This window comes from Salmo salar, chromosome 09 (assembly GCF_965601325.2).
Source record: "Salmo salar chromosome 09, fSalSal1, whole genome shotgun sequence".
In the NCBI taxonomy this organism is placed as follows: domain Eukaryota; kingdom Metazoa; phylum Chordata; class Actinopteri; order Salmoniformes; family Salmonidae; genus Salmo; species Salmo salar.
Window position 1 is genome coordinate 146,733,272 of NC_138299.1, and position 13,600 is coordinate 146,746,871.

The 13,600-nt window shown below is 46.1% G+C and overlaps 1 protein-coding gene across 6 annotated transcripts in view; it reads left to right on the forward strand.

Annotated features, from left to right (window-relative positions):
• Nucleotides 1-13,600, forward strand: part of LOC106613172 (phosphatidylinositol 4,5-bisphosphate 3-kinase catalytic subunit beta isoform) — a 74,424-nt gene that overhangs the window by 25,747 nt on the left and 35,077 nt on the right. For 3 of the 6 annotated variants that reach the window (XM_045724730.2, XM_045724731.2, XM_045724735.2), the window contains one exon: nucleotides 1,551-1,643. The exons of the other annotated variants lie outside the window; for them this stretch is intronic. The gene's annotated coding sequence lies outside the window, so the exon portion shown is untranslated. The remainder of the gene's footprint in view (nucleotides 1-1,550; nucleotides 1,644-13,600) is intronic. 6 annotated transcript variants of the gene reach the window in all.

The window sequence follows — 13,600 nt, forward strand, 5'->3', positions numbered from 1 at the left end:
AGGGCACTATGGTGTTGAATGCTGAGCTCTAGTCAATGAACAGCATTCTCACATAGGTGTTCCTTTTGTCCAGGTGGGAAAGGGCAGTGTGGAGTGCAATAGAGATTGCATCATCTGTGGATCTGTTGGTACGGTATGCATATTGGAGTGGGTCTAGGGTTTCTGGGGTAATGGTGTTGATGTGAGCCATGACCAGCCTTTCAAAGCATTTCATGGCTACAGACATGAGTGCTACGGGTCAGTAGTCATTTAGGCAGGTTACCTTAGCCTTCTTGGGCACAAGGACTATGGTGGTCTGCATGAAACATGTTGGCATTACAGACTCGGACCGAGAGGTTGAAAATGTAAGTGAAGACACTTGCCAGTTGGTCAGCACATGCTCGGAGTACACATCCTGGTAATCCGTCTGGCCCTGCGTCCTTGTGAATGTTGAACTATTTGAACGGTCTTACTCACATCAGCTGTGGAGAGCGTGATCACACAGTTGTCCAGAACAGCTGATTCTCTCATGCATGTTTCAGTGTTACTTGCCTCAAAGCAAGCATAGAAGTTATTAAGCTAGTCTGGTAGGCTTGTGCCACTGGGCAACTCTCGGCTGTGCTTCCCTTTTGTACGTACAGTCACTGTGAGGACGACGTCCTCGTCGCACCTATTGATAAAGCCATTAACTGATGTGGTGTACTCCTCAATGCCATCGGAAGAATCCCGGAACATATTCCAGTCTGTGCTAGCAAAGCAGTCTTGTAGTTTAGCAGCTGCTTCATCTGACCACTTTTTTTTATAGACCGAGGCACTGGTGCTTCCTGCTTTCATTTTTGCTTGTAAGCAGGAATCACGAGGATAGAATTATGGTCAGATTTGCCAAATGGAGAGAGAGGGAGAGCTTTGTAAGCATCTATGTGGAGTAAAGGTGGTCCAGAGTTGTTTTTTTTCCCCCCTCTGGTTGCACATTTAACATGCTGATATAAATTAGGTAAAAGTTATTTAAGTTTCCCTGCATTAAAGTCCCCGGCCACCAGGAGCGCCGCCTCCAAGTGTTTTCCTGTTTGCTTATGGCGGTATGCAGCTCATTGATCGCGGTTTTAGTGCCACCATCGGTCTGTGGTGGTATGTAGACAGCTACGAAAAATACAGATGAAACTCTCTAGGTAGGTAAACTGTAGACCACACTATCATGAGATACTCTACCTCAGGCGAGCAAAACCTCGAGAATTCCTTAGATATTGTGCACCAGCTGTTGTTCACATGCATGCATAGGCCCCTGCCCTGTGTCTTACCAGAGGCTGCTGTTCAGTCCTGCCAATAGTGTATAACCCGCCAGCTGTATGTTCTTAATGTCGTTGTTCAGCCACGACTCAGTGAAACATAAGATACTACAGTTTTTAATGTCTTGTTGGTAGGATATACGTGCTTTCAGCTCGTCCTGTTTATTGTCCAGCGATTGAACATTAGCTAGCAGGACGGAAGGCAAGGCCAGATTATCCACTCGTCGCCTGATCCTCACAAGGCACACTGATCTTTTTCCACTAAATCTCAGTTTCCTTTTCCAGCGAATCACGGAGATCTGGGCCTGGACTGGTGTCTAGTAGTAGTATATCCCTCCCATACGACTCATTGAAGAAGAACTCTTCGTCCAGTTTGAGGTGAGTAATCGCAGTTCTGATGTCCAGAAGATCTTTTTCGGTCATAAGAGACGGTAGCAACAACATTATGTAAAAAAACAAGTTACGAACGCCTTTTTTTTTTTTTAAATGGCATGGTTGGTTAAGAGCCAATAAGACAGCAGCCCTCCCCTCATGCGCCATCGTAACTGATCTCTGTGGCCCATGTGTTTTGCTGGGTTGTAATGGCCTGTTTGGTTTTTGTGGCCTTACTGTTTTTCCTGCAGGGGGAATGCAACGGTCTGATGAGGTGAGAGGGGTGGGGGCAGGGTTGACACAAGGCCAGTGTTAGTGTGGGGTGGGGCACGGGACTGCCTTCACTGACACTCTGAAAGACACACACACACACACACACACACACACACACACACAGAGATGATTGAGCTGACCGGGGACAGAGGACTATTGTAAAGACCCAGGCCAGCTCGCCCGCCACAGGCAAACATTGTAACTCTCATCTCGCTCTTCCCTTCTCCCTCTATTGCCAGCACCATCTATCCCCATTTAACCCTCTTGTTCTCTCCCTCCATCCATCCATAAACAACTTTCTCTCCTCTTCTCTCTATCTCTGATTCCCTGTCTGTTGCAACTTTAATCCTGAAATAATATTGCTTAATAAAAGTATGCTTCTTCTGTTACTTTACACTCCTCTTTTGCCCTTTCCTCCACTTTTTCTATCTTCCTCGCTATCGCTCTGTCCTCCACTCGCTCCCTCCCACCCTCTCCCTCTCTCATTCCCTGAGGGAGGTGTGAACATTCTAAAACTTTCTGTAATGGAGAGCTCCTTGTTAGAAGAGCTGCTTGTTATTGTGACCTTTGCTGTGAGTGTGTGTGTGCAGTCTTTTCCCTATATCCATTTAGCAGTGGTGGGCCACTGCTGCTAAATCGTTACCGCCACTCCCAAAAATATTATTGAAAAAGAGATTTGAGAACTAGCAATCACCGAAATCTACATTTACAGTCGGGGGAATCTAACATTTCCAAAATGTCATGGCATGGGGCTCCCATTTATTTATTTTTTATGTTTGAGTCACTCAGAATAAGAACACGGCAGAAGCCATGTCAAAGTCTGTAGAATTACATTAAATTATCTTTAAAACTGCACATTTTCTCTCAGCTCAGTGACAATGTGTGAAGTTAAAGAAACTTAAACCACATTGTGGATCACTCAAATTGGGTTTTGAGATACAAAAAAAATGTAGTCAAACATGTTACAGGCATCTATAATGCATTACATCATCTATACACATGTATGCATAACCAAAAACACAAAGTACACTGGATTAAAGGACAATTGGGCACTTATCCTCCAACCGAGATCTTTATAAGGTGGCAGGCTGTGTTATGTGCAACTATGAATATTTCATTATATTTACACACTGAATTTGTTAATTAGCATAACATTAGCTTTTTTAATTAAAGCTCCTATGATTGTAATGTAGGTTTAGCTTTGTTTTAACACCATTGGCCTATTTCTATTGCATGTGTTGATAATCTGAGGGGACTTCCAGCAGCCCCTGTGTCATCCTACCAGGGTTTAATATTCTCTGTTATACTTCGAAGTATGTTTGCCAGTAGCCATGTTAAAAGTCATGTTAAAATTGGGGTCACGAGGTCAGAATTATGACACAGGTGTTGGAGGGGTGGGGCCTCCAGTTGAACACATCTAACACTGTAGCCACACACAGAGAAATACACATTAACATCATGTCTTGCCATCGCTCAAACTTCTTTCTTGCTGTTTCCTCTCTCCTCATTCCCTCCCCATCTCGTTGTTACTCTTTCTCTCTCTCGCTCTCTCCATTCGTTATGTTTGGCAGGAGTGAGTTCTCTTCCTCCACCCAAATGTTCTCCCAGAGGCTTCAGGTTCATGTCAAGTGCAGCCACGCTGCACAGTGAGTGGATTCCAAAGACTACATGATATAAGAACCATTTCTGGCTATGGAGCTGGTGCGTCTGGCTGTGGAGCTGGTGCGTCTGGCTGTGGAGCTGGTGCGTCTGGCTGTGGAGCTGGTGCGTCTGGCTGTGGAGCTGGTGCGTCTGGCTGTGGAGCGTGTGTAGTGTGCGTCTGGCTATGGAGCGTGTGTCTGGCTGTGGAGCGTGTGTGTAGCGTGTGTCTGGCTGTGGAGCGTGTGTCTGGCTGTGGAGCGTGTGTGTAGCGTGTGTCTGGCTGTGGAGCGTGTGTAGAGCGTGTGTCTGGCTGTGGAGCGTGTGTAGTGTGTGTCTGGCTGTGGAGCGTTCACTACTGTATCTATCTCCTAGCCGTCGGTGAATGGTCCTTGTTTATGAGTAGGTGTATGTGTTCACATACCACGAAGGAGGGAGGGGGGGGGTGCCAGACTTGTCTCAGAGGGGATATGACACACTGGAACAATCCACCACCAATCTCCCTGCTGTAGTGATGCTGCATCACACAACTGTCATTACACACACACGCTTAGCAGTGTTTTTGGAACGGTTTCCCTCTACTCCCTACCCCTTCCAATCAGAACCTGCATCTCCATCCCCAATCTCAGTAGTACTATTATACACACAGTCACCCTGCAGCCATAAGTGGGGGGGAGGAGAGTTTAGAACAGGCCTTTATGATGTCACAATGGATGTGTTATTACATTTATACTTTGATACTTTGTGATGTCGCAAGAACACTTTATGACATCACTGTGGATGATTTATGATGTCACAATACTTGAGTTTTATGGCACAATGATTTGTGATGTCCGCCTGGCCATAACTCTTGGAGAGGGAGAGGGGGAATATATACATACACTGGGCCATTTCCCCCCCAAATGAACAAATACAAGAGATGACACTGATGTTTCCCACAGAGGGAAAACCACAATGTGTGTGTTTTGAGTAAATACAATCAAAGCCTTGCACACACAATAATGTTATCTCCACCATATACAGTAGACATTTACATTTACATTACACATCCTCAATACCATCCACTATAGTAGTGCTACTGTGTCCATTTGATTGTTGACCACTAATTTAGCTACAGTAGGCCTACATGTGAACTACAGTAAAGGATATTTATCCTCTTCAGTTTTTTTCTATCATTTCCTGTTGTTGTTATATCCTGTCTGAAGTCCACAGCCACACTAAATCCACAAGTAGGACCGTCTAGTGATTTCTACATTTTCTGTCATGTTTGAGCAGCAGTGAGGGTGGGACTTTCACATACACACACCTTTCACAACCCTCATACACACACCTCCCACACACACACACACACACTCCTAGCACACCTGTTAGGTCAGGCCTCACTGAGTCAGAACCACAGGTTTACACATATACCAGTGCTACATCAGAATGTGTTCTGGTCACCTACAAGTGCTACCACTGTGTACCACAACACTTCCACAACTCTACTGACCACACTATTCCCCCCCACTCAGCGCCCTTCTGACAACACACACACTCTATTTCCCCCCACACAGACACACACACGCCATTTACCTCCCCACTCACAAGGGGCGTTAACATGTTCAGAGCGGGAAGGGGTATGACTTAGCAACATGATGTGGATCAGTGTGACTGGATGTGGTCAGTACAGTCCCTAAGCCCCTTCCCCTCCTGAACACCCCCTCAACTAGCAGAAACGCTGACCCAGGCTGCACTAGTATAGAGTGTGTGACTGAGAATGTTTCCTCATTTACACCAGTATTGTATTTCTAGTGGAGGGGGGGAGGGGTGTAGATCTTCTTTCTTAACTTACTGTAATAGTTTTAAGTGTCACGGGGCCTTAACCTCTATGGGACCGGCGGGACGAATTCGTCCCACCTACGTAACAGCCACTGCCAGCCTGTGGCGAGATTTTCAAAACCTTAAAAATCCTATTACTTCAATTTCTCAAACATATGACTATTTTACAGCCATTTAAAGATAAGACTCTCGTTAATCTAACCACACTGTCCGATTTCAAAAAGGCTTTACAACGAAAGCAAAACATTAGATTATGTCAGCAGAGTACCAAGCCAGAAATAATCAGACACCCATTTTTCAAGCCAGCATATAATGTCACCAAAACCCAGAAGACAGCTAAATGCAGCACTCACCTTTGATGATCTTCATCAGATGACAACCCTAGGACATTATGTTATACAATACATGCATGTTTTGTTCAATCAAGTTCATATTTATATCAAAAACCAGCTTTTTACATTAGCATGTGACGTTCAGAACTAGCATACCCCCCGCAAACTTCCGGGGAATTCGCTAACATTTTACTAAATTACTCACGATAAACGTTCACAAAAAGCATAACAATTATTTTAAGAATTATAGATACAGACCTCCTCTATGCACTCGATATGTCCGATTTTAAAATAGCTTTTTGGTGAAAGCACATTTTGCAATATTCTAAGTACATAGCCCAGGCATCACGGGCTCGCTATTTAGACACCCGGCAAGTTTAGCACTCACCATAATCATATTTACTATTATAAAAATGTCATTACCTTTTGTTGTCTTCGTCAGAATACACACCCAGGACAGCTACTTCAATAACAAATGTTGGTTTGGTCCAAAATAATCCATCGTTATATCCGAATAGCGGCGTTTTGTTCGTGCGTTCCAGACACTATCCGAAATAGTAAAGAAGTGTCGCGCGCTTGGCGCAATTCCTGACAATAAAATTCAAAGTATTCCATTACCGAACGTCGAAGCATGTCAACCGCTGTTTAAAATCAATTTTTACGTCATTTTTCTCGTAGAAAAGCGATAATATTCCGACAGGGAATCTCCTTTTCGGCAAACAGAGGAAAAAATCCCAAAGGCGGGGGCGGTCGGGGTCACGCGCATAAGCTAGTGTCTCTTGATGGGCCACTTGAGAAAGGCGATAATGTGTTTCAGCCTGGGGCTGGAATGACGACATTCTGTTTTTTCCCGGGCTCTGAGAGCCTATGGAAGACGTGGGAAGTGTCACGTTAGAGCAGAGATCCTTAGTAAATGATAGAGATGGAAAACAAGTTCAACAAATGGTCAGACAGGCCACTTCCTGTAAAGGAATCTCTCAGGTTTTGACCTGCCATTTGAGTTCTGTTATACTCACAGACACCATTCAAACAGTTTTAGAAAATTTAGGGTGTTTTCTATCCATATGTAATAAGTATATGCATATTCTAGTTACTGAGTAGGAGTGGTAACCAGATTAAATCGGGTATGTTTTTTATCCAGCCGTGTCAATGCTGCCCCCTAGCCCTAACAGGTTAATTTACATAAATACTCATCATAAATGTTGACAAAATATATAACAATTATTTAAAGAATTATAGATATACTACTTCTTAATGCAACCACTGTCAGATTTCAAAATAACTTTACGGAGAAAGCACGTTGTTCAATATTCTGAGTACAGAGTTCAGCCATCAATGCAAGCTATACAGATACCCGCCAAGTTCTGGCATCAACAAAACTCTAAATTAGTGTTATAAATCTTTCCTTACCTTTGCTGATCCTCGGCGGAATGCATTCACAGGACTCCCACTTCCACAAGAAATGTTCATTTGTTCGAGAAAGTCCATCATTTATGTCCAAATACCTCCGCTTTGTTGGCGCGTCCAGAACACTATTCCAAAGGCACGATGCGGGACCGCAAATCAATAGACGAAAAGCTCAAAAGTTCCATTACCGTTTGTAGAAACATGTCAAACGATGTTTACAATTACATTTACATTTAAGTCATTTAGCAGACGCTCTTATCCAGAGCGACTTACAAATTGGTGCATTCACCTTATGATATCCAGTGGAACAACCACTTTACAATAATGCATCTAAATCTTTTAAGGGGGGGGGGGGGGTTAGAAGGATTACTTTATCCTATCCCAGGTATTCCTTAAAGAGGTGGGGTTTCAGGTGTCTCCGGAAGGTGGTGATTGACTCCGCTGTCCTGGCGTCGTGAGGGTGCTTGTTCCACCATTGGGGTGCCAGAGCAGCGAACAGTTTTGACTGGGCTGAGCGGGAACTGTGCTTCCTCAGAGGTAGGGGGGCCAGCAGGCCAGAGGTGGATGAACGCAGTGCCCTTGTTTGGGTGTAGGGCCTGATCAGAGCCTGAAGGTATGGAGGTGCCGTTCCCCTCACAGCTCCGTAGGCAAGCACCATGGTCTTATAGCGGATGCGAGCTTCAACTGGAAGCCAATGGAGAGAGCGGAGGAGCGGGGTGACGTGAGAGAACTTGGGAAGGTTGAACACCAGACGGGCTGCGGCAATCTGGATTAGTTGTAGGGGTTTAATGGCACAGGCAGGGAGCCCAGCCAACAGCGAGTTGCAGTAATCCAGACGGGAGATGACAAGTGCCTGGATTAGGACCTGCGCCGCTTCCTGTGTGAGGCAGGGTCGTACTCTGCGAATGTTGTAGAGCATGAACCTACAGGATCGGGTCACCGCCTTGATGTTAGTGGAGAACGACAGGGTGTTGTCCAGGATCATGCCAAGGTTCTTAGCACTCTGGGAGGAGGACACAAGGGAGTTGTCAACCGTGATGGCGAGGTCATGGAACGGGCAGTCCTTCCCCGGGAGGAAGAACAGCTCCGTCTTGCCGAGGTTCAGCTTGAGGTGGTGATCCGTCATCCACACTGATATGTCTGACAGACATGCAGAGATGCGATTCGCCGCCTGGTTATCAGAAGGGGGAAAGGAGAAGATTAATTGTGTGTCGTCTGCATAGCAATGATAGGAGAGACCATGTGAGGATATGACAGAGCCAAGTGACTTGGTGTATAGCGAGAATAGGAGAGGGCCTAGAACAGAGCCCTGGGGGACACCAGTGGTGAGAGCGCGTGGTGCGGAGACAGATTCTCGCCACGCCACCTGGTAGGAGCGACCTGTCAGGTAGGACGCAATCCAAGCGTGGGCCGCGCCGGAGATGCCCAACTCGGAGAGGGTGGAGAGGAGGATCTGATGGTTCACAGTATCAAAGGCAGCAGATAGGTCTAGAAGGATGAGAGCAGAGGAGAGAGAGTTAGCTTTAGCAGTGCGGAGAGCCTCCGTGACACAGAGAAGAGCAGTCTCAGTTGAATGCCCAGTCTTGAAACCTGACTGATTAGGATCAAGGTCATTCTGAGAGAGAGAGCAGGAGAGCTGGCCAAGGACAGCACGTTCAAGAGTTTTGGAGAGAAAAGAAAGAAGGGATACTGGTCTGTAGTTGTTGACATCGGAGGGATCGAGTGTAGGTTTTGTCAGAAGGGGTGCAACTCTCGCTCTCTTGAAGACGGAAGGGACGTAGCCAGCGGTCAAGGATGAGGTGAGGTAGGGGAGAAGGTCTCCGGAAATGGTCTGGAGAAGAGAGGAGGGGATAGGGTCAAGTGGGCAGGTTGTTGGGCGGCCGGCCGTCACAAGACGCGAGATTTCATCTGGAGAGAGAGGGGAGAAAGAGGTCAAAGCACAGGGTAGGGCAGTGTGAGCAGGACCAGCGGTGTCGTTTGACTTAGCAAACGAGGATCGGATATCGTCAACCTTCTTTTCAAAATGGTTGACAAAGTCATCCACAGAGAGGGAGGAGGGGGAGGAGGATTCAGGAGGGAAGAGAAGGTAGCAAAGAGCTTCCTAGGGTTAGAGGCAGATGCTTGGAATTTAGAGTGGTAGAAAGTGGCTTTAGCAGCAGAGACAGAAGAGGAGAATGTAGAGAGGAGGGAGTGAAAGGATGCCAGGTCCGCAGGGAGGCGAGTTTTCCTCCATTTCCGCTCGGCTGCCCGGAGCCCTGTTCTGTGAGCTCGCAGTGAGTCGTCGAGCCACGGAGCAGGAGGGGAGGACCGAGCCGGCCTGGAGGATAGGGGACAGAGAAAATCAAAGGATGCAGAAAGGGAGGAGAGGAGGGTTGAGGAGGCAGAATCAGGAGATAGGTTGGAGAAGGTTTGAGTAGAGGGAAGAGATAATAGGATGGAAGAGGAGAGAGTAGCGGGAGAGAGAGAGAGCGAAGGTTGGGACGGCGCAATACCATCCGAGTAGGGGCAGAGTGAGAAGTGTTGGATGAGAGCGAGAGGGAAAAGGATACAAGGTAGTGGTCGGAGATTTGGAGGGGAGTTGCAATGAGATTAGTGGAAGAACAGCATCTAGTAAAGATGAGGTCAAGCGTATTGCCTGCCTTGTGAGTAGGGGGGGAAGGTGAGAGGGTGAGGTCAAAAGAGGAGAGGAGTGGAAAGAAGGAGGCAGAGAGGAATGAGTCAAAGGTAGACGTGGGGAGGTTAAAGTCACCCAGAACTGTGAGAGGTGAGCCATCCTCAGGAAAGGAATTTATCAAGGCGTCAAGCTCATTGATGAACTCTCCAAGGGAACCTGGAGGGCGATAAATGAAAAGGATGTTAAGCTTGAAAGGGCTGGTAACTGTGACAGCATGGAATTCAAAGGAGGCGATAGACAGATGGGTCAGGGGAGAAAGAGAGAATGTCCACTTGGGAGAGATGAGGATTCCAGTGCCACCACCCCGCTGGCTCGATGCTCTAGGGGTATGCGAGAACACGTGGGCAGACGAGGAGAGAGCAGTAGGAGTAGCAGTGTTATCTGTGGTAATCCATGTTTCCGTCAGCGCCAGGAAGTCTAGGGACTGGAGGGTAGCATAGGCTGAGATGAACTCAGCCTTGTTGGCCGCAGACCGGCAGTTCCAGAGGCTGCCGGAGACCTGGAACTCCACGTGGGTCGTGCGCGCTGGGACCACCAGGTTAGAGTGGCAGCGGCCACGCGGTGTGAAGCGTTTGTATGGCCTGTGCAGATGGGAGAGAACAGGGATAGACAGACACATGGTTGACAAGCTACAGAAGTGTTGTTTCTTGTATTATTGTCTCTTGTGTCTTTAGAGAACTGTTTCACTTTGATATCCTTTTTCTTCTGTCCTGATTTTCTCTTTCTTTTCTTCTGTTTACAATCAATCCTTAGGGTGTTTTTACCATAAATAATCGATAATATTCCAACTGGACAATAGCGTATTCATTACAGAAGAAAAATGCTAGCCATGCGTGAACGCGCATGAAGTAACTACATGACCTCAGACAGTCCACTGCTTGAACCGGCTGTTATTCCCTCAAAATTTACCATAGGAGCCTCAAACAACTTTCTAAAGACTGTTGGCATCTAGTGGAAGCCTTAGGAAGTGCAAAATGACCCCTAAGTCACTGTAGTTTGGAAAGGGAATAAATAAATAAAAAATACAGCCTCAGATTTTCAACTTCCTGGTTGGATTTTTCTCAGGTTTTTGCCTGCCATATGAGTTCTGTTAAACGCACAGACATCATTCAAACAGTTTTAGAAACTTCAGAGTGCTTTCTATCCAAATCTACTAATAATTTGCATATTCTAGTTTCTGGGCCCGAGTAGTAGGCAGTTTAATTTGGGTACGTTTCTCATCCAGCCGTGAAAATACTGCCCCTTACCCAAGAGAGGTTAAACAGCTTGGAAAATTCCAGAAAATGTTGTCATGGCTGTAGAAGCATCTGATAGGCTAATTGACATAATTTGAGTCAATTGGAGGTGTACCTGTGGATGTATTTCAAGGCCTACCTTCAAACTCAGTGCCTCTTTGCTTGACATCATGGGAAAATCTAAATAAATCAGCCAAGACCTCAGAAAACAATTGTAGACCACAAGTCTGGTTCATCCTTGGGAGCAATTTCCAAACGCCTGAAGGTACCACGTTCATATATACAAACAATAGTACGCAAGTATAAACACCATGGGACCATGCAGCTGTCATACCGCTCAGTAAGGAGACTCATTCTGTCTCCTAGAGATGAACGTACTTTGGTGCGATAAGTGCAAATCAATCCCAGAACAACAGCAAAGGACCATGTGAAGATGCTGGAGAAAACGGGTACAAAAATATCTATATCCACAGTAAAACGAGTCCTATATCGACATAACCTGAAAGGCCACTCAGCAAGGAAGAAGCTTCTCCAAAACCGCCATTAAAAAGCCAGTCTGTTTGCAACTGCACATGGGGACAAAGATTGTACTTTTTGGAGAAATGTCCTCTGGTCTGATGAAACAAAAATAGAACTGTTTGCCCATAATGACCATTGTGTTTGGAGGAAAAAGGGGGAGGCTTGCAAGCCTTGCTAGCCGAAGAACACCATCCCAACCGTGAAGCACGGGGGAGACAGCATCAAGTTCTGGGGGTGCTTTGCTGCAGGAGGGACTGGTGCACTTCACAAAATAGATGACATCATGAAGAAAATTGTGGATATATTGAAGCAACATCTCAAGACATCAGTCAGGAAGTTAAAGCTTGGTCACAAATGGGTCTTCCAAATGGACAATGACCCCAAGCATACTTCCAAAGTTGTGGCAAAATGGCTTAAGGACAACAAAGTCAAGGTATTGGAGGGGCCAGCACAAAGCCCTGACCTCAATCCCATAGAAAATGTGTGGGCAGAACTGAAAAGGCAAGGAGGCCTACAAACCTGACTCAGTTTCTCCAGCTCTGTCAGGAGGAATGGGCCAAAATTCACCCAACTTATTGTGGAAGGCTACCTCAAACGTTTGACCCAAGTTAAACTATTTAAAGGCAATGCTACAAAATACTAATTGAGTGTATGGTTTTACTTCTGACCCTCTGGGAATGTGATGAAAGAAATAAAAGCTGAAATAAATAATTTTCTCTACTATTATTCTGACATTTCACATTCTTAAAATAAAGTGGTGATCCTAACTGACCTGACAGGGACTTTTTACTTGGATTAAATGTCAGGAATTGTGAAAACTGAGTTTAAATGTATTTGGCTAAGGTGTATGTAAACTTCCGATTTCAACTATATGTTCATTTAGCTATGTTCGTGACACATGTATCACACGTATTGGATTCAGTCCCCAGTGTTTAATTTCTTACAGAAATGCACACTGGGCTGGCTCCAGGTATAAGTGGACGCTTAGGGCTGCTAGTGGAATTTCAAGAAATGTAGCTTTAAAACTTAAAAAAAAAAAATCTTTCCAAGATGGCGTAGCAGTCAGACGTCTTGTCTCGTCCCATGTATATATCTTCGCATTCTTTTTAATATTTTTCCTAAACCTCAACTTCAAAATCCTCTCCTGCAACCTGCCTCACCCAATGTGGTGTGGATCTGGTTTTTTTTCTAAAGTATTTCTATTTACCTCAACGCGTTTCAAACCCTAGCATACTGGACCTATTTTTCTCTCCATATCCCCGGATTCCTACCGCAAACTCTGAAACTTTTCATTTGGATCATGGCAGCTAGCTAACCGCAACCCGGGTTGACTACTCCTGGCTAACGTTTCCCTCCCGGAGCAAGCACTAACTAGCCTGGAGCCAGCCCATGCTACACCCATCTCCCAGCTAGGGCTCCTGGGCTACTCCTGAAGCCCACTCCTTCTACTGCCGGTACGGGGCACGGAACCCCGCCGATCCTTCACAACTGGAATACCGACATAATCTGCCTGAGGATCCCAACAGGCCCCTCAGGGCGAGGTGCCTACAGGGGACATTCTGCTAACCACGGCCTGCTAGCTATCTAGAACATATTGGACTGTTAGCTGATCCATCAGCCATTTTCTTGGACTGCTATACCCATTTTGCCAATTGGACTTGGACCCCTCTGCTACTTGGAACCCTACTAATTCCACGACTGGTCTATCGACGTCACCGCACGAGGAGGCAAAAACAGACTTTTCCCCCACCGCGACGGCTCTCTAAGGCCCTTATGCTAGCTTGCTAGCCCCAGCCTGCTAACTGCTAGCTTGCTAGCCCCGGCCTGCTAACTGTCTGAATCGCCGTGTCCCCAGCCAGCCCAACCACTCAATGGACCCATATGTTCACTTGGCTACGCATGCCTCTCCCTAATATCAATATGCCTTGTCCATTACTGTTTTATTTCACTGTAGAGCCTCCAGCCCTGCTCAATATGCCTTAACCAACCATGTTGTTCCACCTCCCACATATGCGATGACATCACCTGGTTTAAACGTCTCGAGACTATATCTCTCTCATCATT